The sequence below is a fragment of the Sceloporus occidentalis genome, unplaced genomic scaffold (genome assembly GCF_023333645.1).
Source record: "Sceloporus occidentalis isolate IW3139 unplaced genomic scaffold, rSceOcc1.0.p SCAF_4, whole genome shotgun sequence".
NCBI lineage: Eukaryota > Metazoa > Chordata > Lepidosauria > Squamata > Phrynosomatidae > Sceloporus > Sceloporus occidentalis.
This window is the reverse complement of record NW_028316984.1, coordinates 13,472,662-13,499,194: the sequence shown is the minus strand read 5'-3', so window position 1 is coordinate 13,499,194 and position 26,533 is coordinate 13,472,662. Positions and strand designations below refer to the sequence as shown.

The following is a 26,533-nucleotide window of genomic DNA, read 5'->3' as shown; positions in this document are numbered from 1 at the left end:
ACGCCAAAGGATCTTGTACCACCCTTGAGACTAAGATCCAGAACACACTGCAGGAATAACCCAGTTTGAGACTGCTTTAACTGCCCTGGGTCAGTGCTAAGAAATCCTGGGTACTGTCGTTTGTTGTGGCACCAGAGCTCTCTGACAGAGAACACTAAATGTTTTACAAAACCACAGTTCTCCCAGGATTCTTTAGCACTGAGTCAGAGCAGTTAAAGCGGTCTCAAACTGGATTATTTCTACAGTGTGTTTTGCCCTAACTGAAAGAAAGAAGCTGGTAGCATGAGCTTTCATAGTCTTGAGATGTCTGAGTCTAAAAGCTCATGCTACCAACTTATTTCTTTCAAATACATAGCTCTGTTAGTCTGGAAAATCAGTATGCAAAAGGATCTGGTAGCACCTTTGAGACTAACTGAAAGAAAGAAGTTGGCAGCATGTGTTTTCAGCCTATTACATGCATCTGAAGAAGTAGGCTGAAGTCTACAAAAGCTCATGTTACCAACCTCTTTCTTTCAGTTAGTCTCCAAGATCCCTTCGCATACTGATCTACTGCTTGTATACATTTCACTAGGGGAAATGATCTGATACTGTAAGATTAGCATTTGGCAAGAGGAAATAAAGTGCTAGAAAGTTTACCAGCAAAAACATATTTATAAATCTTCTGGTGATACTTTTTTTTAATGATATAACAATCCTTTTTCAAAAACACTTGTAAAGGAGATGCTACATATTTTAGGTATACCTTTAACTGACCTGTAGCTGGAGCAAAGGAGATTAGCCTTTTGAAAAGCATGTCATTCATACGTACGTTTTTGGTAATGCATTTTGCTTTATTCTTACTAAAATGCGTTACTTTGAGCAAGAAAGTTCCAGAGATATTTGAGAATATTTAAATTAAAATTTTTGAATCAGTCATTTTAATGATGTCTTCTGAACTAAAAATGTATTAAGTCTGCTTTCAGTCGTGCATATCTTCTTCATAGAGATGCCTGTCGCCAATACTCTACCTTTCATTTATTCCATAGAAGTCACTGCTGTTTGTTGGAGTGAGCAGACGATGAATTACAGGCTGTGTGTTTGGATATTCTGATTAGAACAGATAAAGCATTGTAGATACCCATGTTGTGGCCTTATCTCACTGATAAGACTATTCAAATGTACTTGGTATCTTCTACTGTGATTTAGCTTTCTTCCACCAGTAGTTTATTAACTGGAGTAATGTTTATACAGTTGACATTTCCCAAAGTCTAAATTTCTCATAGATTGCTTGTCTCTGAATTTAGTCATCTGTAGACTGTCCTAAGTGTTTGGTTGCATTCTTTAGCTTCACTTAAAAAAACAAAACCCCAAAACTCTTCTCATAGTGCTGTGTGTTGAAGAACAAGGCTTGGTGCTATCAAAGTAAAACACTTGATAAGTGTGTGTTGACCTCTGTTGTTCGCTGATTGCACTTTTTTTGTTGTCAACAGAAGACAGAAAGGCCAAGCTTAATTAAGTTCACAGGAGATTTGGTAAATTAAAACACGGTGGCTATGGAAATCATTAGCAATCTAAAACGTTGGGGGATAAAGCAAGTGGAAACATTTAACCCTATTTGTTTCTAGAGTGTCGTAATGCATTTGCATCAGTGAAGCAGAGAGATCATCTCTTTGGACTAATAAGGTTCATTGTAGAATGTTCTTCAGCAATGTACTTTAGGGCAGTTTTCATTTTGCAAAGTATATTTTTAAAGAAAGCATAGTCTATTTGAATAATTCAACAGGCTGTACTGCGTGTTATAGAATACCTCCACATGTATCAGTGGAAAGTTCATAAAAGATATGCGGAATGCACATTCAGCTATCTTAGTCCATGAAGCCTAGCCAAGTGCTTAATGCATCAGCTAGAAACTGTAACAAATCTTCTTGAACAATTCCAAAGGGTCCTAGAGAAATAATTAGATTTTACCAGGTCACCGCTGACACAGAATACTAAAAGACTTTTTAAAAAATGCTACATCAGATTCCTCTTTTGTTGCTGCCTTTATTATTTCGAGTCCTTAAAGTGTATGTTTGTTAAGTGTGTGCATGTTTAAAGTTAGGATATTTCTTATAATGAAGATGGCAGATATGGCTATTGCTAAAACAGAAAATGAGTGTATCACAAGCATAGTTTGTGCTAGGAAAGTTTTAAAAAGACTTTGTATCAAATTAAACCGTAAGAAGAAAGGCCTCCAGATAGATAAATGTTTATTGGTTAGTAGTTTCTATCTAGGAACCATTAAGAGCTTCTCTCACAGAAATAATTGTTTTAACCTTCCCACAAATCTACAGCAACACTTCTTTCTGGAAGAGACTCTTGCTTGTTAATGTTTTACTGTCTTGCAGCACATGAAGGCCAGGAAGTTATATGCTCAGAAACTATAGTTTAAGAACAGGTTGAATTAAAGTCTCCCATATTTTGGTAAACATTCGAATTATCCCTTTTAGCATCAAGGGCCATCATTGGAGGCCACATAGAAGTGGTGGACATTGCCAAAGACAACTATGGCCTTGCTTACTTCATTGGTATATACCATTCACACCTGCATGTACACTCACTCACACATCCATCCATGCACATTGTCATTCACTTCACCAGTACATTGTATATAGAAGTATGTACAATGTATGGATGGATAAGTACAGTGCACCTGTGCCTGCGCCATACGCGGATGCACTATAAACAGCTTTCAGCTTATGCTGAAGCCGTACGGCAATGAAATGAATGGTGTGTGCATGCCGCCAAGCCGCTGTGCCCAAGCCCCATTATATTCAATGGGCCTCGAGCATAGGTGGTGTTTGCCTTATGCAAAGAGGGGGGGGGGGGGTCCAGAATGGATCCTCCGAATAAGGCAAGAGTCCATTGTATATATCTTTCCACACTCATGTATCCACCTAAACCAGGGTGTGAACCTTTTGGGGGGAGGGAACAGTTCTCCCCCAGAGCCATCATACCCCCCCCCCACCTAAATACCTATTTTTATCAGCAATCTCTCTCAAAATGGTAACTGGGAGTGATGCTGCACTGTTTCCTGTCACCATTTTGAGAAGGGTTAAACATGGAAACAGAGTTATTTTGGGGTAGTGGGGGACTCAGGTTGGTAGTATGGGCCAGAATGTTTTTGCCATATTTTTACATGTTTGTGGACTTTTTTTGTGCCTGAAAACTATGCCAATATTTTTTTAAAATAGGGAAAGGTTGGTGGCTTTTGGCACCACCACAGTGGTGTCCAAGGGTTCTTGTGACCCAAAGATTGTGTTGTGCACATCTAGCATCACTCTCATGCATCAGTCCTCCCTGCCACTGTGATCCCACATAGTGATCAGGATCATCCCAATATGCTGGACTTTGGAAAAACTGAGCTTCACATTGTGGAAAAGCAGTGAGAAGACAAGAGAAAGAGAGTGGGGCTGTGCATGTTCCTCTCTTTCTTGCCTGGGTAAAAAGCATGATGGTAGGACAGGGAGCAAGATATTCTGCAGAATTCATTGCTTCTTGGCCAAGCAAATCATGAGAATTTAATTTGCATTCTTCAGCTTAGGTGTAGTGGAATTGCAGGCTCTTTTGTATATATCACTTGTTTGATCAGGAAGTGTGGCAGACATTGAGTTCAATAAAATGTGCATTGGAATGCTTATCTTCAGACCCTGGATTCTCTTATCTACGTTGCATTGCTTTCAGTTGAATGTACACTGAATCATATTTCCCCATCTGTATTTATGCATAGGTACATACATAAAACACCTAATAAATGTAGGAAAAGAGATGAAGATAGATATGTGCTTAGATATGTTAACATATTTGAAGGAGTAAAAAATTATAGCCTGTGCATGTTGATAATAATTTTTATTTTTTAACCATTGGCCAAAACAAGACAAAAATAACTTATTATTATTATTGTTATTGTTCTTCTTTATTTATATAGCACTGTAGATTTGCACAGCACTGTACATAAAAACAATAAATATAAAAGAGTAAACCTACCTATGGTGTACAATCTAAGAAATAATAGGATAATACATATAAAATACATAACAATACAGGAAATGGTTCAGTAAAACAGGCAACAAAAAGAACATCAAATAGCAAGTGACAATCACGCAATGCCTGGGAACTTGAAACAAGCTGTTTTATTTTTAAATTGGGGGATAAACCCCTTTTCAGATCTACTCAACATTTTCATCGGGTCCTTTGGAAGAGTGAGGTTTTGCATTACTTGCTGGTCATCCATCTAAGGGGCAAAACAAACTGCCCCAAAGGGGCACCTTCAAACCGCCCCTTCCAAAGATGGTTTGAGGACACTTCTCTCACACCATGGCCCCAATCCACCTTTTTGCCAGAGAGCTGCTCCTTTGGCTTCTCCTGCCCCGTGATGGACAGAAGCCAGCTTTATGGCACTCTGATGACATGCGGCATGTAAACGCCATGCCGCCTCAGCACCCAGATGTCTAGGGCAGCTGGAAGCTGGCCTCCGGTGGGTTCAGAGTGTGTGGTGTCAAAACGCTGTGCTTTGAAGCCACCTGTATGATGGCGTAAAGGGGCAGTCCCTTTTACCCCTTAGTATAGGTTATATGGACCTTTCGGGTCAATTAATATGAAAAAGTGGATCCATATCAATTTCAGTGTTCTTTTTTGATCACCAAGATCTGCCGCTCATGCTTTTTCTCTGAGAATTCTTCTTTTGAATTCAGTTACATTTCCCTCCTTCCTTAATTTAGTCAGCTGCAAGCATGCAAAACCCAGTAGGCCAAATTTTCAATCAAGCCATATTTAAAAATAATAAAAGATTCCTGATTTTATTTCTGGGCTTTTGGGACTCATGCTTTTCAAGTCTTTCTCCTTTGCTATAGGTGGACAGCTCAATTAAATCCTAAATGTTGATTCTGTCAAGTAAAAAGACTATAGGAGCTATTCCTTCCACAAAAACAAAAACAACTTGTCAGTAATGAAAACTGTTACACCTTACAGTGCTAGAGCTGACTGATGGAAAGGATAGATCAGATGTGGAACAATAAAAAGAATTCTTGAAATCTCAGTGTCTGATATTCAGTGCCTCAGAGTTTCATTGTAATAGAAGTCTTAGGAGTTTATCACACTCCTTACCTTCCGCTGTGCTCCCACCGCATAAACATCACCGATCTGCGACAGGAGGCTCCTGGTGGGATCACGGATGGCACAATGCTTCCGTTTTCATTATGGAAGTGTTATCATATGTGTTTAAAAAGGCCCCTTTTTAAATAACAATTTAATCCACTGTAATACATTGAATGGTGCGCATGTGCCATGCTGCCACAAGCACAAACCCCATTCTATTGAATGGGGCTTGAGCTTACATGGTTTTTGCCTTATGCCGGGGCCCCCGGAACAGATTCCCGCATAAGGCAAAAACCACTTTATTATATTGCTCTAGAAACATACACTGCACAGGTGCCGATAACCCATTTGTATGAGTTCACAGATGATCACATGATGAGCCACAGCTATAGGTAAGCAACCTGTTCTTTCGTTCAATGGTTCTCAAACTTGGTCCTCAAGGAATTTTGGATTTCAGCTTCCAGAATCTCTGCCATTGGCCAAGCTGGTTGGTGATTCTGGGAACTGTAGTCCAAAAATCTTAGAGGACCAAAATTTGATTACTGCTAGTTTAGACTATTGTGAATGAGTTGTGACTCTCTTTGGGCTTGAGTGCCTTTTCCTTCCATCCTCTTTCCTTCCATACCTAAAAGATGTAGAAGCAGAGGAGAGGAGGCACTGGTGGTACATGTGTGGGAGGAAGCTTTCTTCAGCCACTGCTTATCAGAGAGGCTCATCAAGTCATATAAATCTACTTTCTCCCTGTTTTTCTTTCTAGCTGAAAGAAGAGGTTGAAGATGCTACTTCAGCTGATCCAACACAGACACTTGTCTTCTTTGGAAAACTAGCTGAAGTCGGAATAATCCTTGCCTGCTTTTCCCACAGGATACATTGAGAGGCTAGGCTGGATGTTTTTTGCTGTTTAGCGGAGATGTTTACCTTAATCAGTTGGGGATAAAGGACTTAACAGTTCTGACTTTTATCTTAGCAGGCAGAGCTTGTCAAAAAATTGTAGAAATCTTATTATGTTTGAGGGCCTGAAGCAAGCAAGCTAGATAGATGTTCAATCAACCTTGTCTTCTAGGCATGGTCAGAGATTCTCTCATTGACAAAGTGATTATTCTGATTGAAAATGACAGTACTTCTGGTCCTAATTAAATCAACATTTTGTAATTGGCTTCTGAAAAATAGCCATGTTTACGTATAAAGATGGTTTGTTTAATTCACACATCTCAGAAATAAACGGGTTTTTTAAAAAGTAGCTGTGGCGCTTTACAGACCATCCAAAAAGGGTGGCCCCAAAAGAGGCATCTTTTGGTGGCGTGCTTATGACGCCGCAAGTCGCCAATAGCACACTTGTGGCGTCATAAGTGAGCTGCAACTTGCGGACGCTAAGCGTCTGTGACGTCAAAATGGTGGTGCCCATGTGTATAAGGCACCACCATTTTGTACGTACTAGGTACGTACTAGGGTTAGGGCATCCGGAAGGGATGCCCTTTCATACCCCTAGTATGTACCTAGTACGTACTTTTTGCCCATGCGGAACGGGCCTGAATTAGTCTGCTGTAGCATGAAAAGGTACAAAAGCATTAAACTCCCTCCCATTTCCCTTTTTAGACCATGGTTTGTTAACCATCTCCAAACTATAATTAGTTATTGAAGTCTATGAACCTAGTTGATTTTATCCTTATTATTTTTGAATTTTTAAAAACTGTTTCAATTGCTTTTGACTGTTCTGTTTTACTTTGTCAAATTGTTGAGGACATTATTGAAATTCTTTCTTACCATTTTTTAAAAAAATAGTTAAACTGAATTTATTGTATACTACTTTGAGTCTGTATGATATAGGGCAGGATATAAATATTTTAATAAGTAAACAAACACATACATTGTAGATGTATGAATTCTGGTGTATTTAAGCCATGGCCTGTCATTATGGACCCCAGAACTGCGACATATCAGTGGTTTGTTTCCCTAGCCTTCAAACAGGAGGGAAGTAATGGAAGAGAAAGTTCAATGGGGGAAACAAACTGTGGTTTGTATAGCTATGTACAGTGTAATTCATTGCTGAGATAAAGCATGGGACGGAAAGCATGGCTGAGGGTGACATGCAAGTGCAGCCAAGAAATAAAAGTGCTGCTTTCAGAATGCCAGTGATTTTGCTTTTAGATTGTTAAGTGCTTTTCTTTCTCAGTTGTTGTATAGGTATTGCTCTCCGACAACCCTCCCTACTGGAATATCATTAAATTCAAAATGTTTCTTTGGGTCTGGTTCTCGAAAACAAGAGCTATCTGAAATTTGACCATAGAATAGTACTTTCAAACTATCATAAAGTGGTATAGAAAAGTAGTAATAGATGCTGTTTACTACAATGCCAAGTGTGCTGGGAATTGGCATCTTACATCCTGCCAAGTGTGCAGGGCATTGACATGAACATACTAGCTTAAGAACTGAAATGCTTGAAAGGAATGTTACAATGCCTATGAGAAATATTAACTTTTAAGCAGGTCCATATCTAAAATGATATTCACAGGGTATAGTTTGTTGTTAGGTTTTTTTGTGTGCCATTGTCTGCATTGTGTGTGGGCAAGTGGTTATTCTCTTAAATATAGTACGACATACCTTACAATGCAATTTGAAATTCGAGAAAAAGACATACAGATATTGAAATATCTTGCCACTGTTACATTCTTATGACTTTGTCTTGTGGCAAGTCAAATGCCTTATCATGGCAAAGTTATACACGTAGTAAACCAGTTCTCTGCTGACTAAACCCATAGTTGACATCTTGCATTCTACTTATTACTGCTTCAGCATGTGTGCATTTTTACAAATACAGAAGACTACACTCATAAGCCCCAAGGAGTTGATTCACCACTCAGTTCTGCCATGAAACTGTTTTTGTGTGAAGAGAATTGAAAAATAGATCACCTGGCAAAGCCAAAGTTTGTAGCTGTGAGTAACAGACAGTGACAGTCCATGCCAGAGATTCCTGCTGCTTGGAAGGCTGTGTTTATTTTTGCTTTGGCTATGCCTGGCACCTCAGAAAACAGCTGTGAGAGCAGCACGGCCTCCTGGTAAGCAAAAGACCTTCCTACTGCTGTCCCTTAGTAGAAGTGTCATAGAAATCAAAAGGATTCTCTCCATAATTTATTTAGGACACTATCCATTTCCCAACTCTTTCTGGATAATCCAACAGAATGATGGTGCACATTATTTTTCATGTGTTCAAATTCATATAGTGGATTGCCCTGCAAACATTTCTAGTAGTCTTTAAGAAAATTTTCCCCACATTTTGGTCCTTCTATAAAAAATTTTTTTGGTTTTATAGTGATTTTCCATAAAGTGTATTATTATTGTCCAGATCTGAGGTGCTAATGTTTCTTTTCCTTTCTTGACTAGCTCAGCTGAAGCCTGCTTTGAGCATATTGTGTTTTACTCATACATATATATTGTAACATGTAGCAGGGTTGGAAGAACATTATATATATATTTTTAAAAATACAAAACTTTTTAAACCATTTTTTTGGCATTTATGTTTTAATTTAAAACACTGAATCCTGCTTGTTACATTAAAACTGTGGAACATTATTTTATGTATTAGAAAAACTCAATATTTTAATGCTTTCTAACATTAAGAATCCAAAATTAGTAGGTTTTGATATGATTTATATCTTTCAATGAAACTGGGAATTATATTGACAAGTTGGTAGCCTGTATATAGCAGTATAGGACTACATCAATATAGGACTAAATCAGAAAACTAACAAAATGCAGTTCAGATGTTATTGCCACTAGTTTAAATGATAATTGTTCTTTTAAATGTGCTCTTTTAAAGAAAGTTGTTTTAGTTTAACTTGCATTAACTGAAGGATTTGTTTCTAAATGACATTTCTTGAACTATAAAATAAAATGATTAAAAAGAAGCAATTAACACTGGATGCAGTGGCTCAAGTGGTTAAGATGATGACTGTTGATTGCAAGATCGGCAGGTTGGCAGTTTGAGGCCCAAGTGCTGCACAATGGGGTGAGCTCCTGCCACTAGTCCCAGCTTCTGCCAACCCAGCAGTTCGAAAGCATGCAAATGCAAGTACATATTTAAATAGGTACCACTTCTCAGTGGGAAGGTAACAACGGTCACTGAAGTCATGCTGGCCACATAACCACCAGAGCAGTCCTGGGACAATGCTGGCTCTTGGGCTTAGAAACGGAGATGAGCACTGCCTCCTGCAATTGGTTACAACTAGACATTCATGTCAAGGGACTACAGCCCGGTACAGACAGGCAAAAAGCACCATCCTGGGGCCAATTTTAGGGCTTGGGAAAGCGGAGTGTCCCCATTCTCCTGAGCCCTACTGCGCCATAATGGCTTGCCCCCATCCACACAGGAGCCACCATGATGACATATGCGTGGAGCAGCATCCAAACAGCGTTGTGCTGTGTGGATATCATTACCACATGCGAGGATGCCAATGGCACTGTATGATGCCCTAAGAAGAACCCGCTAGGAGCTCCCAGAGGCCGCACCATTTAATTGCTGTGACCGCCATTGGGGGCAAAAAGGGGTGGTGTCTCTCCTTCCCTTTTCCCCTGTCTGTATCTCCCTTACCTTTATCTTATTAACACTGGATACTGTTTAAATTAAAACATTCATTGTTGTTCTAGTAAGATGATTGGAAAACAGTAATAATAGCCAAACCTTTTTTTAAAAAAATGAATAATCAATTTTGAAAAAACCCAGGAATTAAAAAAAGGCATTTGATTTAAACCAGCCAACTCTGATATGTGGTGTTGTATCACTTTTTTTGGTGTATCACTTTTTGTATCACCTTTTTGTATCACTTTTTTGTATCACCTTTTTGTATCATTCCCTGAGAAGCTTATTTTTCAAGTGGTGGGTTTTCCAAATACACCATTCTGGTAATTTCTTGCACCAAGTAGTAACATGCTTGCAACCCCATGCTTCCAAGCCATTTATTTTGTGGTAATGCATGGAACAATTGGCTTGCTATACAGTTGCTTGTGGTTGTTGTTCACCTACTGTATAGCAAAAAATGTTGCAGTTGTCAATTATTTCCACTCTATTGAACTGCTAGTTCCATAGCATCTTGCTACTTTTTTGTAGTTGCTTCCATCAATTATTTCCCCTTTTAGGTCTTTATGTTTTTCACACAAAAAAAGATGCCAGACAGTTTTACTTTAGAGGTTAAAAAGAAGATCCTTCCCATTTGCGTTCTTCTTCTTTTTGTAATTCATCATCATAAGACTTTCCTTACATTTTCAGCATAGAAAGTTTCTCTCTTTTTGGTTCATACCATGTTGATGTCCATTATCATGACCCCTATTCTGTTTATTTTACTCTCTTTCATGGATTAACCAGCTCTCTTCAAATATTCATAAGCAATAACTGGGGAGAGGGAGGATCAATGTTGTATAATTCAGTACCCCAGTCCTACGGCTGTGATGGCTGCCGACTGTGCTTGCTACTCTGTCCTCCTTTTGAGTAGCTTCTTTTCACCCATGTCTTGGCTCTGTTGTAGTTGCAACAAGACTAAGTTGCATATCTCTCTCTCTCTCTCTCTCTCTCTCTCTATATATATATATATATATATATATATATATATATATAAAAATATATATATATATATATAGTGTGAGATGCTCACTGTTATCTTGCCCTATCAGTGGTGAGCATGTCTTGAAGAGAAGTGAGGTGGGAAATGCTTCTAACCTGGAATTAAGGCTGGGTGGTTGTTTCAGGGATGAAGAGAGGGTCTTCCACTGCAACTAAGCTTCTGTAGGCATGTCTGTCTATCTGGTGGCCTCTCTGAACCATATTCCAGTTTCCATTCACATTAAAATTTGCCTCTGTTGATTATCAACTGAAGCTTCTGTTGACCAGTATGGAGAGAGATCTTGTAGCACCTTTGAGACTAACTGAAAGAAAGAAGTTGGCAGCATGAGCTTTCATAGATTAAGATCTAGTTCCTCATTCTGTTGATCAGTTCAATTTTCACAGCCCTGATCCATGCTAATGGAGATTTTTAAAAAAATTTTTTGACAGGAAATGGGAAGCTATTTCATATTTGAAGACCTAACTTACAATGATTACAGCCAGTGCTAGTGGACTATATTTATTCTTCCTAGTGACTTCCTTCCTATAATAAGAGGCCTAAGAAAATCTGAATGGTGGGATTAGAAATCTGGGAACCTGGGAGTTAGATTAGAGCGGAGGTCTCTAAGATATCTGGTGTAGTCTTTGTTGGCTTTAGCTACCTTCATATTTTGATTAGAGAGGACTAGTGGAGGTGCTCTCTAACATGGGGCCTGTATGCATGGGCCAAAAAGCCAGTGTTCCCCCTGGCCTCCTGTCCAGATGATGCAGGCTATTAGCCCTGGGATTCAGTGGATCTGGTCCAATCTCAGGGGCCTTAACCATGTCTAAAAGCCTGGCTGTTTACCATAGAGTTTTTAGGAAGCCCCACAGCAAACAACTGGCAAACTGGACAGCCCTGTGTGTCCCGTACCTGCCTTGCCATCATGTCTGCTAAGAGGGCCCCCATCATGGCCTGTGACACTGGATAGGGGTGCCTGGCCACATGGATGTAGTCAGGCACCATTTCAACCCTACCAGGTTGCAACAGGGCTCTTCTCAGCAGATGCAATGGCAAGGCAGGTACAGGGCACATGGCAGTTAGTAGGTCCATGGCGCAGCGGCAGGTGGATGTGTAAACACCCACCCATTGCCAAATGGGCCCAGTGACTGACCCAAGTCAGGACCTAGGATAGGATAGCATAGACATTGGCCATGCTATCCTGTCAATCTGCTTAGGGCCTGGGAAACCTTTGTTTTTCAGATACCACATGCTGCAGGCTATATTTCAGAGACAGGAACTGGCAAAACCACTCTGGGTTTTTTTCCTTGTGTAAGAAAACTCGGTTCACCATAAATGTGACTTGAAGGCACATATACATACACACATAAAAACTATATGGCATATGACTGCTCCTGAGGAGGTTAGTTTGTTCCTGCCCTACCTTTTTGCTATCTGGAAAACAACATGATCCTAAATATTTCTATTTATCCAGAAAACCATCCTTGATAAAAACAAACAAACAAACAATTTCGCTAAAAACCTGTTTTTCATCTGTTCTCAACATTCCTTCTTATTTGATCAAGGGCTAAATCACAATGTCTTTTACATAGTTGTGTATTACAGGAGTACTGTGAGAACAAAAGAAAGACTGTGTGAACTAAATCCCATTTCATTTGTGTGAGAAGTGGGAGAAAATGACTCCTGACTCAGGTTTTTAGCGCTTAATGTTGGCAAGCAAAAAACCACAATAGGTCCTGATATGAGACCACAAGTCAATTTACTACTAGCACAGCACGACCTCACTGCTATGGTGTTGTTTGAGAGACTCACACAAACATACTAGGTTTGTTGTCCTCCAGAGAGGCATGACACAACTCTTACTTGCTGTCAGTTGCACATCTGAAAGAGTTACAGGGGTGATGTTGGCCTGTTTTAGCTTTTACTTTTTCATTCTTAACTACCATTTGAGAAGGGTATAGGTCTTGTGGTATGGTATCAGAAGATCGACCTCATGGATTACATTCAGGAAACTTGCCATTCCCCCTGTAGTTCTTGTTTTAAGGACCTATTTGCTTCAGATAGCAAGAGGACAACTGCTGGACTTAACTGACTCTACTCCCCCCCTCCGTCCCCCAGAAATATTAACCAGCGGTGTTGTAACTTCTGGCATTCCCAAACAATTGTCTTAGTTTCTGGTAGCTGCTTTATGCTTTTTTTTTTAAAGAAATGAATTGGAATATTATTAAAAACCCCCACAGATAACTCTAAAAGCTAGATGTGTACAGTCAATGTAGGAGCTTTTAAAGATTTAATAAGTTTGATTAAATAGTCCATTATTTGGGAGACAAGGATATAGGAAGAAAGTAAATGCAACTGCCCTTTGAGAAAAGGGGACCCTTTGAATTCAAAGTTTGTATGTCAGCAGCCATAAAGTCAGCTGAATGAGCCCAATAAATCAACCAGAGTAATGGAGGTGTCATGTGGTACTGGGCACTCACTCCATTGAGGAAATATGCTCCTGCACTGTTTAACTGAATGTGTTGTAAATGGCGTCAGGACCGAAATAAAGGGAGAAGCCTTAACTGTGGGGGAAAATGCTTATAGGGCAGGAGATGAGATTCTAAAAAAAAAAAAAAGACGACTTAAGGGAGTGAATTCTTTCAGTTTGGCTTACTGCGTAGTGAAAAGAAAGTTCAGTCTGCAGGCAATGGGGGATTACAGGTAATTGACGGCAACAGGAATGTACTAATAATAGGGCACCAATCTAAATTTACAAATCATGGAAAACCTGTGTGGACCTTTCTTATTTTCATTCAGCCCTCTCACTTCACTTGGACAAGGGATATGAACTCCAAACCCCTCTGATTCCTGTGAGATGAAGACTGGACTGGGGATATAGGAAGTCTATGGGCCCGAACAGACAGGCCAAAATAAAGCTGCTTCAGGTCACTTTGGAGGTATGCTGTTTAAATGACACATGCATCTTAAGAGGCCAGAAGCTACGCCAAAGCTGTGCTCCAGTCCTTAGGACTGCAGCGTCGCTTTGGTGTGGCTTCTGGTCTCATTTACATTATTTAAACAGCATACCTCCAAAGTGACCCGAAGCAGCTTTATTTTGGCCTGTCTGTTCGGGCCCTATATATATATGCTTTGAATTCTTTTTAATGTCCTGGTATGCTGACTGGGTGACCTTGGGCAAGTCACATGCTCTCAGCCTCAGGGCAAGGCAAACACAGACCTCCTCTGACCAAACCTTACCAAGCAAGCCTCATGATAGGTTCACCTGAGGCTCACCATCAGTTGGAAATAACTTGAAAGCACGCAACAACAAATGGTGAAAAGCCATGTGTTAGAGGGCATTAAAACAGAAATGTATAGTGTAAACTGTGGCAGGCCCATCGGGTCCCAAAACCCACAATAATACTTGGTAAGATAGAAGGCAGTGGGAAAAGAGGAAGACCACATTTCAGATGGATAGACTCAATCAAGGAAGGCACAGCCCTGACTTTGCAAGACCTGAGGAGTGCTGTTGATAACAGGGTGACATGCAAGATTTCTACACCAGCGCTTACTGTGGGGGTAAGCACTGGTAAAATGCCAGAAAAACGTCAGGGAAGCATGTGTGTGTGAAAGCCTGACACATTTCCGAAATGTCAGGGAATCGTCCCCTTGCCTCCAGCGTCCCTGAATTATCCGGGGAGCAGCCATTTCCCATTAACACAAAGTTTCCTTTCATAGGAAATGGCTGCTCCACGAATGATTCAGGGACTCTGTAGTTGAGGGGACGATTCCCTGACAATTAGGAAGTGCGTCAGGCTTTCATACACAGGCACTTCCCTGACGTTTTCCTCGCGTTTTACCAGCGCTTACCCCATGCTAAGGGCTGGTGTGGAAATCATCTTGGAAGCCTCTCATTCATAGGGTTATCATACATCGAAGTCAACTTCACAGCAGTTAGCAACAAAGTCAGCTTGTTGTGTTGTGTACCTTTTGCAGGTCTTACAATACCTAAGTGGTTCCAAAACCCTTTGTAGTAGAGACTGTTCAGAGCACTGTACTTGGTTTAGAGCCAGATTGTTGTTAAAATCTACATTCTACTCTGTTCCTCCTTTAGTGCATTGGGCAGTTCTACTGGTACATGCTGGTCCCTCAGTTCATGATGACTTAATGAAAATCTGAAGTTCAAATATGTGTGCTAGCATTTACTTTATAAGAAAGAAATGTTATGATCACATCTAAGTCGTAATTAGTATGCAGCAGTGGTGGCGAAGCTCAAGATATTCTCTGCACCTCCCCAGCTTCAGGAGCAAAGCAGACTTAACCACATGTTTCAAAATAATAAGGTTTAGATTGTTATTTAAAATAGACATTACAGTAGCAGCCACATTCTTTAATAATGTTGATTGAAACACTTGAGCATTTCCCTTTGTACAAAGATGGCTTTCATTTTGTAATATTTTCCTTGGTAATCCAGACATTTGGTAACAAGAATCTCTTCTAGGATCTCTCTTTTTCCCTTCTCACATTAGGAGAGAGGATGTGTAGCCAGACTTGGAATCCAAGGGAGAGGAAGTCTTGTACAATAGACTGTGAAACCGAGCAATTCCCATAATCAGTTTTCTGTACAGCTTATTACCAATTGGTCAGGACCAGGTTTTAATTAAATGTTAAGGGATAAAGAACAATAATGTGGACTAAGAAAGGGGATTCAGCTTTAACTTTGAATTTCCTGACTTTTATCCCCCTCTGTCACTATGTCAGTGTAACTTAAACACAGGATTTTAAGATGTAATTTCCTCCTCCTGAAGGTTAATAACTGTGCTCTTTCCTCCCCAAACTTTTCAAAGAATGCCCTTTTAGCTACTTAATAAATTTAATTCTTTTATAGTCCACAAGGGCATGGCTGTTGTTAAATATATAATCAACATTTTGCATAGTCATTTTTGAGAATAGTATTTTTGTTAAGTACAGCATGTGAGAGTCTTGTATGCTCTGAGTGTTTCCAAACTAAACATTAAAACAAAACAAAGGATTATTGCAATCCCTTTGCTTGCACCTACTCTTGCGCTGGTGTGATTTTTAAAGACCAAAAACCATTTTGGTCTTAACTTGGGCAATGTTATTCTTTCCATTGTTCTTACTTTTGAAGTAAGTTTCGCTGCAGTTGAAGGGAATGGGACCTTGGCTTACTTCTAAGCAAGAACTTCTGAGTAAATATACTTTAGATTGAAGGGCTAGAAGCTATTGTCACATCCTAATTGCCACCTTTTGAGTAATTATTTCCTTCACCACTAGCAAACTGCAGCCTTTTGGATAATTATTCTTCCACCTTTTGCAATAGCAAAAGAGCAAGGGGCCAGGTGGAGGAGTAAGCAAGTGAGCATAGTCCCAAATGGATGGCCAGTGTGTTGTGATGACTTATCCACAGTGAAGCAAGGTATAACAAAGCAACATGTTTAGGGAGCGGAAGGAATTCATACTGTCACAAGATATATACCTATATGCTTACTTGAAATTTTGCTCATGTTATGCAGTGATGCAGTGATAGTAACCTGCCGTTGTTGATGGAATGCTGGCAACTTTCCATGGAAACATCCCCCAAATTGCTTGCCATTTCCTTGCAGCCTGGGGTAGGTAAAAGACAGGCCTCCCCTGATGTTCTTGTCACATTGTGCCCCTGCCTGTCCCTATCTGCCTGCTTGCCTCCCCTACATCGCCTTCAAAATGCACATTGGTTCTTTGAATGGGAGCGAACATGTCCTGATTTTATGGACTGGTTCAAATGATCACTTAACTCCCACTTGCTCCTACTCCTCTTCTCCTCCTTTGTCTGGGAAAAGTGGAAAAGCAAAACTCTCTTTGACAGTTTAGAACAAACCAGTTTTGTTGTCTGTACAAAGTTACCACACTTGCTCTCCCTATCCATGTCCAAGCATGCACATAATCTAGGAGTCAAGGCTCTAAATGGATCTTTTAGTCTTGGTGGTAACATCTCTTACTGGGTTTGTCCTCTTGATACATACACCGTGAGATGGAGGAGGAGGAAGGGTGAATTACATTTCAAGACTGAGATGAGAAAGAAGCTCTGCCATGGCTTGTTTCTTGACACATGTGCAACTTGCAGACTAGTCCTTGTGACCAAAGGGATGAGTGGTAACAATTGGTTCATCCTCCATCTCTTGTTTTATTTTATTTTTTATTTGATTTATACCTTCTCTTCTCCCAGAATGTGACCCAAGGCAGCCCATAAAAATAATCAATTAAATCCTTGCAATAAAATTGTAAACAAAATTAAAAATCATCACACTAAAATGCTAGGTTGTGGAAAGTATAAAATAATTTTAAAAGATACAAAAGTTGAAAATAGAGCATCCCCCAGAAGCCTCCTTTTTCTTTCTCAGTGTCTCTCTGTTTTCTTTACATACAGGAAGTTCTGGTTTTTTACGCTTTCCAGGTTTTTCTTCCAGATCTCTATTGCAACCCAGTTCTGTCTCACTTCTATAATCTTCTAGAGCAGGAGAGAGCAAAAATGTTGCGGAACTGGAAGTCCCAGAATTCAGCATCACTTTCAGCGTTGACTTCTGGAAGGTACAGTCCAACAATAACTGATGGCTTTCAGGGAATATAAGGGATCTTGGAGTTGGAAGGCAATGGGAGAAGGGAGTATAAAGCAGTCTGGCTGAAGTTCTTTTCATCGGCACCCACAGGAGGTGCTTCATGTAAGTCTCTGAACCAGAGCAGAGCAAATCTGTCAACCCACCCATCTATCTGTCTGACTCCCTCCTTCCCTCCTCTGCTCTCTGTTTTTTTATGCACATGCATACACACACACACACTTGTGGACAGAATGCAGTTTGTAGGGAGAAGACCTTGAGAAAATAGGCTAGACAGTTTGAAAGACCACTTTCCAGGGATTCCAGTGAATTGTTGGGAAGGTGGTGCTCAGATGCATGGAAACTTCTATGGGTGGATCTGCACTGTAGAAACAATGCCGTTTGACACCACTTTAACTACTATTGGCTCTATCCTACAGAATCCTGGGACTTATAGTTTTGTGAAGCACCAGAATTCTTCGTAGAGAAGGTTAAAGGCCTTGTAAAACTGCAAATCCCAGTATTTCCATAGGATGAAGGTACAACACTTAAAGTGGTGTCAAACTGCATTATTTTCCTAGTGTAGGATACACCCTATATCTATCTCCGGAAAGGTGCCCTCCTGGCTGCCGTATTTTGGGCTCCTGCCTTACTGGAGGTGAAATTTGGGCTACTGGAACTGAGTTCCAGGGAAAGTAAAAGGTTTGTGAGATGATCTGGCAAAGTCCTGGATTGTGTGGTTTTAAAACAGATTTCAGCAAAGAGTGATTTCATTACAAAGATTCGAGTTAAGAGTGATTTCAGCAAGAGCCAAGAGGGGCTGGGACTGGGGACTGAAACAAGGGGCTCTCTGACAAGAGCATGGAATGACAGGCATTGAAGCCTTGGGCTTTCATAGAGCATTTTAAAGCAAAGTGCGCAAAAGAGAAAAACAGTTTGGAGAAGCAAGCAGAAGTTAAATAGCTTGGTCAGGATAGAGACAACTTTTAATAGGGCAAATATGTCTGCCTAAATCTAATCATGCTGTTGGCCCTAGGATGGAAAATTCTTCCATCTTATCATAACTAACTGTATTTGAGTAAAGCATGCAGCTGTTGGATTAGAAATATTATTTCTTGACTGATGGTTCTCTATTCCTATTATGAGATCAGTGTGGCTGGTTAGACTGTACTGCTGAGTCTTGCCCCAGGTATGTGAGTGAAGCAAAACACTTGCTTGATTTTCTTGACTCTTTCAGCTGGCTTTCGCTCTCAATAGTAGCCCTTCACTGGCAAAACTAGAGCTTCAAAAGAAACTTTAATGTATTGTCCCAGATAACTAAGGTGAAACAATCTCCAGGTTCATGCACTACTCTCTAACCTCCCAACAACAAACTCAAAACAAATTGATTTTGTATTATTGATATTTATAACAATGTGGTTTCTCGTATGTTCTTGTTTTTTTTAACTAAACCTGTTCATATCATGAATGTGGGGACCTATGATTTAGGTTGTGGTTCTTCCCAATCCTGTGTGGGCTGTCGCTTGCTCTTTTTCAAAACCAGAAATAATGTTCTAGTAATTTTGGGGTACTTTTTAAAATTTAGGGCTGTTTGAGGATGGTGTGGGTCCCTGAAACAGCATTTTATCACAAAACTTTGTCCCTTAGTGGCATTTTCGGCCTAAAATTGCTTTTCAGGCTGGATATTTTTAACACCTCAGTGTTCCCATCCGTCAGGGCAATATACTGGGAGTGGAAGTGGGAGAAGGCTTTTTTTTTGCAGTGGCACATCACTTAGCGAATGTCCTCCCCTTTGAGGCTTCATTTGCGCCAGTGTTAAAAACATGGCTGTTTACTAAAGTTTGAGGTACAAGATTGATCTCATTCAAATTTACACATATGAGTGGTTTGAAATGGTTTAAACTGCTTTTAGGCTTGTTGTTGTTCTGTTTCTTCAAGTGATTTCTCCCTTATGGCAACCCTAAGGCAGCCCTTTCATGGGGTTCTTTTGTCAAGATTTGTTCAGAGGAGGTTTGTCCTTGCCTTTCCTGAGGCTGAGAGCGTGTGACTTGGCCAAGGTCACCCAATGGGTTTCCATGGCTGAGGTGAGAATCAAACCCTGGTCTCTTGAGTCCTAGTCCAACGCACAAACCATTGCCCTGCCCTCTTGTAAATGTTAAATGGTCTGATGCATTTTTAGCCTTTGAATTTTTTTTAATCATTTTAAACTGTTCAGATTTTATTAGACGTAGCCCTGAGCTGAGTTGCAAACTAGGGGAAAAATCAGGAAAAAGTAGCCCATGGTCGATATTATCCCAATTACTCCTTTAATGAGACTTAACCAACAAACAAGATCTGAAGCAATGGTTTAAGTCAGGATTGGGCAAAGTGCAGAAGGTCCAAAATATTTTTTTATAATTTCCTCCCTAAAAATGTGTTGAATCTCTTATGCCCCCCCCCCCCCCCCAGGGTTCAAAAATTATTTTAAAATTTGTCTTCAAATGCCCATTAGGTGGGCCGTCTCCACCATGTTTAGGACCCCATGCCAATTTAGGTGCAACAGAGGTCTCTTTTGAAACAAAATGAATTTGAAGTGGCTTTTAATCTCTTACTGTTGTTAAAATAGCTGTTCTTTGGCCTCAGCCCCAAAACATGGTGAAAATCCCCCCTCCTTGGCCTTCTAGACTGAGGGTATTTGGGGGGCAAAAAATGATATATTTTTTTGTGTATGGAAGTGTGTGTGATGTGAGTGTAGCCCTCCAAGGTCTCTTGGGGAATTTAATATGCTCCCCTGCTCTTCCACAGTTCCAAGCCTCCAGTTTAAGTGATAGTTTGTATCATGAGTTTTTTTTTGTTTAATCATAAAGACAGGTTGCCGGTGATGCTCTTGCCAAAGCACCACTGTGTTTGTTTGTACACATTGAGTTCTGAAGTATACTTACAAAATTTAGTTTGCGATCATAAAATATGTATTGATTTATGAAATGGCGAGAGCATGTATATAAAAAACAAAATTATGTATATAAAATTGGCATTTAAATTAAATGAGGAACTGAGGTGCCAAGAAAGTAATTGACTTCCCAGTGCCAAGCTCTTCAAGAATGCAACTTGGAATTAAACTGCTTGTGTCACAGAGGGCTAAATTATTTTGAAGGAGTGCTGATCAGATGGGCCAGATGAGCGGTTTCATCAGGCTTACTATGTTTTGGCCTAATAGGCATGCAATTTGGTAGGGCTGAAGAAATTTCAACTTCTGTAAATGCTTGAGTATTTAGACCGTGGATGTGGAGGACAGGTTCTACATAAGATCACATGGCTCAAAAAGGCTACGTAACATAGTGGGCTGTATACACATGCCCCTTCCCACTGCAGTCTCTTGATTCCCTCCCAAAGTCAGGGATTGTCTGCTCTACACGATTAAAATACTGCTCATTCTAGTTGAATAGAATACAGCCTGGCCACACATAATTCAAAGGACTTGGAGGTTTTTGCAGGGAAGCCCCCCCCCCTCCGCAACTCCTTAAACTCAGCAGAAAAAGGCTTCACACTTTTTGCCAGAGTATTTGCAGAAATCTGACAGATGCTCATTTTTGCATGTGTGGCCATCCACCCGATTCACATGGCTTCATATGGCTGTGCATTTTTGACTGAGGAAGCATGAGTAGAGGCAAATAGATGCGAGTTTGTACAGAAAACTGAAGACAGTTAACCACTGATGCAAATATGTGCCAATCTACAGCAGTTCACATAACACACTTATGTGTAGACTAGCCCTCCCTCCACCAATGCTGAGGGACAGTTCAGAACAGTGTTCAGTGCGTTTGTGAGAGTTTGTAGTGGCACCATAAAAACAGCATTTCATAACAAGTGCATTTTGAGTAGTGTCTGGTTCTTTCTTTTGCAAATGGAGTTAGATAGGATCATCTGTTAAGATTTTTTCCAACTGAAGCCAAAAAGCGTTGCAAAGGCTTACAGTTTGGGCCAGGAGCCAATCCCACGCCCAACTCATTTCATGCATCCTTAGGGCTTTTGGGCTTGCTTTTCTCAAATAGCAACTTGTCATGTCACATAAATAAAACGCACCCATTTTGAAACACATGGAATTTTCAAAAGCAGTTTGGGATCCAAAGGGTGGGTGGAGTGGTGTCTGTTGTTCCCTGAGGGAGAAATCAAAATTCTCAGTGAGCATAATGTCTAAGCTCTTCAGTATGCCCAGGCAACTCTTTGGATCTTGTCCATTATCTTCCCTTACCTGAATTTTGGCCTATATACTGAGAGCTGCACAATTTTGCAAGAGTGCATGTTACATTTTTAAAGCTTCTTTGTTGTCAAAGTAATATTCACTTTTCTCTGACATTTGAATCTGTAACTAGTGTCCATTGCTATGTAAAATATTTGGCTTTACAGTTAACTTTTAGGTGGTAAATTAAACCATGCATACAGTATTTTTACTTTTCTGATGGGTATGTACTGATAAACAAAGTGCCTGGAAGTTTCTGATTAATATTATTTGGTACACTGAACTTTCCAGTTTGAAAAAAAATTATGTAAGATAAAATGAACAAAAACTTAACTTTTGTAGTCATGCTTATCATATAACAATAAGCAATTTGTGCAATTGACCTGCTGGCCTTAACTCCTAAGAAACTGTCACATTTCTCCTTTGCTCCTTTGTCCAGTTGAACAATGTGACTTAAAGTATTGCAGAGCTTGAAAGTTTCTCAGCGTTGTAAGGTCAACCTTTGGTCACCATAGCTACAATTTAGATCTTGGGTTCAAAGGTCAAATAGATTAATGATGTCAGACACATCTTTAAATGGTTCTAACACTGTTTCACCATGGGGTAAGCAGCTGAGCATATTTGATATGACAAAGGCCTCCTTAAGTCTTGCTAATAGGAGTATCGTTGGAGACATCTGATGGAACAGACTTTTCTATTGTTCAGAGATGTTCAATATTAAGCAGTGGTGGGCATCGGCAGTGAGCAGCTTGGATTCAAATTGTCATAAGTAGATTGCTGTACTGGTTAAAGGGCTTGCACTAACATTGGCCTCTTTCTTTCGGGTTATCCGAGCCCTTTGTCCAGCATTTGGTTCTGTTTGGCTACAAACCACAAAAAGAACAAGAAGAAGTTGGAGGAAGATAGTGCAAGTAAAACTTCACTCTTTCTTTCGCACTGAGACAAATTTCTCTGGGCTGTGTGACAAAAAGTTAGGCTCACATTCAGACTTTCCTTAGTGCATGTCATCTTCAAGCATATACATAAGTAATATGTGTACCTAGATGTAGGAAAAGGAAATATAATTTATTTTTCTCCTGTTGCTTTTAAGAGTTTAGCTTGCATCTGAAAAGAGAGTAATAAGAGACACAGGAACATGAAGGAGGCAATAGGGTGAGGAAGAGATACTAAGAGCTGAAGTGTTGCTTGTAGATCACTGGAAGTCTCTGGTCAGCGTTGCTTATTGTTTACTAGTTTACACTGCCTTCCTATTTCTGGTCCCCCCCCCCCATTAAACTATTTATTTATGTCCTTGAATCGTAAAGGCTGTCTGCTTTTACATTTTCCTGAATCGTAGCACAGCTGCTGTCAAAAATGACAAAGGCTTTTTGTGCTGTTTCTGAAGCTGTGTTACACTAAGACAGCAGTTCCCAACCTTTGTTGGGCCGCGACCCCCATTGGAGACGAAAGTCCCGCCCGTGGCCTCCCTGATTGGTTGCCTGGCAGCCCCGGGAAGAAGAGAAGGAGGCGGCCCCTCCCGTCCCTTCCTCCTCGTGGGTGCTTGCACCTGTGAGAAGGAAGCGAGAGGAGGAGGGACCCCCCGCTCCTTCTTCCTTGCAGGTGCAAACACCAGTGGGAAGGAAGGGAGAGGAGGAGGGACCCCCCACCCCTTCCTCCTCATGGGTGCAAGCACCCATGGGAAAGAAGGGAGAGGAGGAGGGACCCCCCACCCCTTCCTCCTCACGGGTGCAAGCACCCACGAGAAGGAAGGGAGAGGAGGAGGGACCCCCCCCGCCCCTTCCTCCCCATGAGTGCAAACACCCACAGGAAGGAAGGGAGAGGAGGAGGGACCCCCGCCCCCTCCTCCCTGTGGGTGCAAGCACCCGCGGGAAGGAAGGGAGAGGGGGAGGGTCCCCCGCCCCTTTTTACATGTGCATGCCCACGCCAGGGCAGGCGCATGCAGGAAGGAAGGGAAAGGAGGGAGCCCCACCCCCTTCCCCTTTTCCCTGCCAATGCCTGCTCCAGCGCCGGCACCCACGGGGAGAAGGGGAAGGGGGAGGTGGTGGGGATTCCCAACCTGGTGACCCCTGAGAAGGGGTTGCGACCCCCAGTTTGGGAACCCCTGCACTAGGCTTTTCTGCACATTACAAACAATTCTTCATTCACACTGAAAGTGTATATTAGAGATCTACCACAATTTCGCATTCACATTGGGTATATGTGCCAGAGCTCCCTTCATCCTTAAAATCCACAGGAAAGCTTTCATATACAAATGGCTCCATTGGGTCAAACTGATGTAGATATATTTCCATTAGTAAAATACATACTGTATATGCAAACATGTTTTTTTGTTCTCATGAACCTGTAACAAAATAGCAAACCTGAATTTTTTGTCTTCTGCTTAACTAACCATCATCACCACCGTTATTGTGGGAATTGGGTCAGTATAACTGATTTGTTATTAAACACATTGAATTAATTTCTTATTTCCAGCATCCTCTAAGGCTGAGAGTGAGAAAGCCCAGATAGCCAAGCTGGGTTCATAAAAGGAAGAAGCACTAGGGGTCATATTGCAAACATGTGTTTGATAAGGCAGCACATTAAACAATTTTAGAAGCACATTAAACAATTTCACCCTGTATATATTATAGCAAAGTCTTTGATTGTCAGGATCATTAAAAACTGTGGATCATACTAACAAATGGTTGTGGCAAAATATTTGATTATACTCATTCATAATCTATACTCAGGACAAGAGGCCACTGTCAGGGCACAATACGGAGAAACAAAATGGTTGTCAGTTAGCAAGGGTTGCATTTTATTACACTATTTGTTTAATGTATATGTAGAACACATCATATAAAAAGACCTGGAGGAAGGAGGCATGAAAATTGGAAGAAGGAACACCAAGAATTTAAGATACACACATGACACTATGGTACTAGCAGGAAATAGCAAAGATTTGGAAGAACTAATGATGAAATTGCGGGAAAAAGTGCAAAAGCAAGGTTACAGTTGAATGTTTAGAACACAAGAATAATGTCCACAGATTATTTACAGTAGACAGTGAAGACACTGAAACATTTTAAAGACTTTTTATATCATAGCTCAGTCATTAACCAAAATGGAGAAGAAATCAGAAAAAGTCTAAGATTTGGAAAGGCATCCATGAAGAAACTAGATAACATCCGCAAATATAAAGAGACAAATTTAAATACCAAAGCCACATTTACTTAGGCTATAATATTTCTGATTTCTATGTATGATTGTGCAAGCTGGACAGTGAAGCAAGCTGCCAGGAAGAGATTCATTTGAAACTTGGTGTCGGAGGAGGATACAATAGATACCACAGACGGCCAAAAAGATAAATAAATGGGCTTAAGGGCAAATCAAGCTTGAAAATTCCCTGGAAACCAAAGTGACTATGATCCAAAACACACTGCAGAAATAATCCAGTTTGAGACTGCTTTCACTGTCCGAGGGAATTCTGGGAACTGTATTTTTGTGAGCCTTCTGTCACAGAGAGTTCTGGTGCCACTAGAAACTACAGTTTCCATTATTTCCTAGCACTGAACCAGGGCAGTTAAAGTGATCTCAAACTGAATAATTTCTGCAATTTGTTTTGGAGGCTATTGTACTTTAAACATACCATGAGATGACATGAATATTTATATGATAATGCTTTGTAAAGTGAAAGTGGTAGGAAAAGAGGAAGACCACGTTATAGGTTGATAGTCTCAATCAAGGAAGCCACAGCCTGAGTTTACAGGAACTGAGCAAAGTTGTTGATGACAGGGTGCGCTCATAGGGTCCCCAGAAGTCAAAGCCAAACTTAATTGCAGTTAACAACAACTAGTAGGAGCCCATCATGGAGTTCATAAAACTTTAGGATAAGTAGATGTTCCACTAGTGTTATCAGGGCAAGATTTGGGGGCAAAGGCCCAGAGATCCCCACAGCAGAATGAACAGGAGAGTCCTCAGATGCTGCATGTTTGGCTTAACACATTTGGAAGTAATTGGCACCATACCTTGCTATCTAGTCTGGGTAAGACCATTAAGTTCAGAGGCTAAAAATACCTAGCTGCATGAATGGGCTCCACTACTTCTGAATGCAAATACATCTCCAGTTAATAAAAACAGAGTACCCTTCTCACCTTTTTTTAACAACATGTTGGCAATTAACAACATCAATAAGGCAGTGGGCAAAATTCTTCTCAGCTTTCTTTTTCGTCTAGTTCCTTGTATGGTCCCTGTTAGTTTGATCCTAATCTAATTCTCACCTGGTCCTGCTGTTGGATTATTTGGAAGGGACTAAACTAATCCAACTACTAGATTTTTTAAAAATGACTATCTGTGGCTGATATGTGTACAGTATTCCTTTCAGCTCGGTATTATTATTTTTTTATACCATACCAGCAAGCCTGGAAATATTGATTAAAAGAACTTTGAGGCCTTAGCCCAGTAAATTAATACAATCCAACTGGATGATCATCATTGGGAAGCACTTCAGGTCTGTGAGTCATTTAAAATGTTTCACGCTGAACCAGGATAGCTTTCTTGGCTGTTTTGTAGAACTGGGTCAGATGCCAGCTGGGCTGAAAAGGTCTTGATTTAGATTGGCATGAGATGGTTGTCAGAGTTGTGGTTTGTCCCTCAGTCATCGTGTATGTTTTGTGAGAAATGGCACTTAAGCTGCCAAATGTAAAGCTACAAAATATAAACCAATGGACATTGACAAGTAACAGGATCAGTCACTACTCCATTCATCAAAACCTTTCCCCTGGGCAATAATACTGGAAGCAATCTTATTTGTTGGAAAATTATATTATGGAGTTAACTGTTGGTATATTGCAGAGGGCTTTGACAGCTTAAAGGTTTCAGATTATACCAGCTGCAGTGTTGGATGAACATCAACCACATGGGGCTCTGATACACGTCATTCCATTTGTGGTTAACAATGGAATAGAAGATCCATCTCTCTGTCGTTTGAGATGGAATTAATTGGGAGAGTAGAAAATAGGTCTCATCATTTTATATAACAAGTTGGGTGG

General features: G+C 40.5%; 1 protein-coding gene across 5 annotated transcripts in view; it reads left to right on the top strand.

Annotated features, from left to right (window-relative positions):
* The window catches only part of LOC149313515 (ADP-ribose glycohydrolase MACROD2-like), a 1,160,252-nt gene that overhangs the window by 93,599 nt on the left and 1,040,120 nt on the right, over positions 1 to 26,533 (top strand). The window lies entirely within an intron of this gene.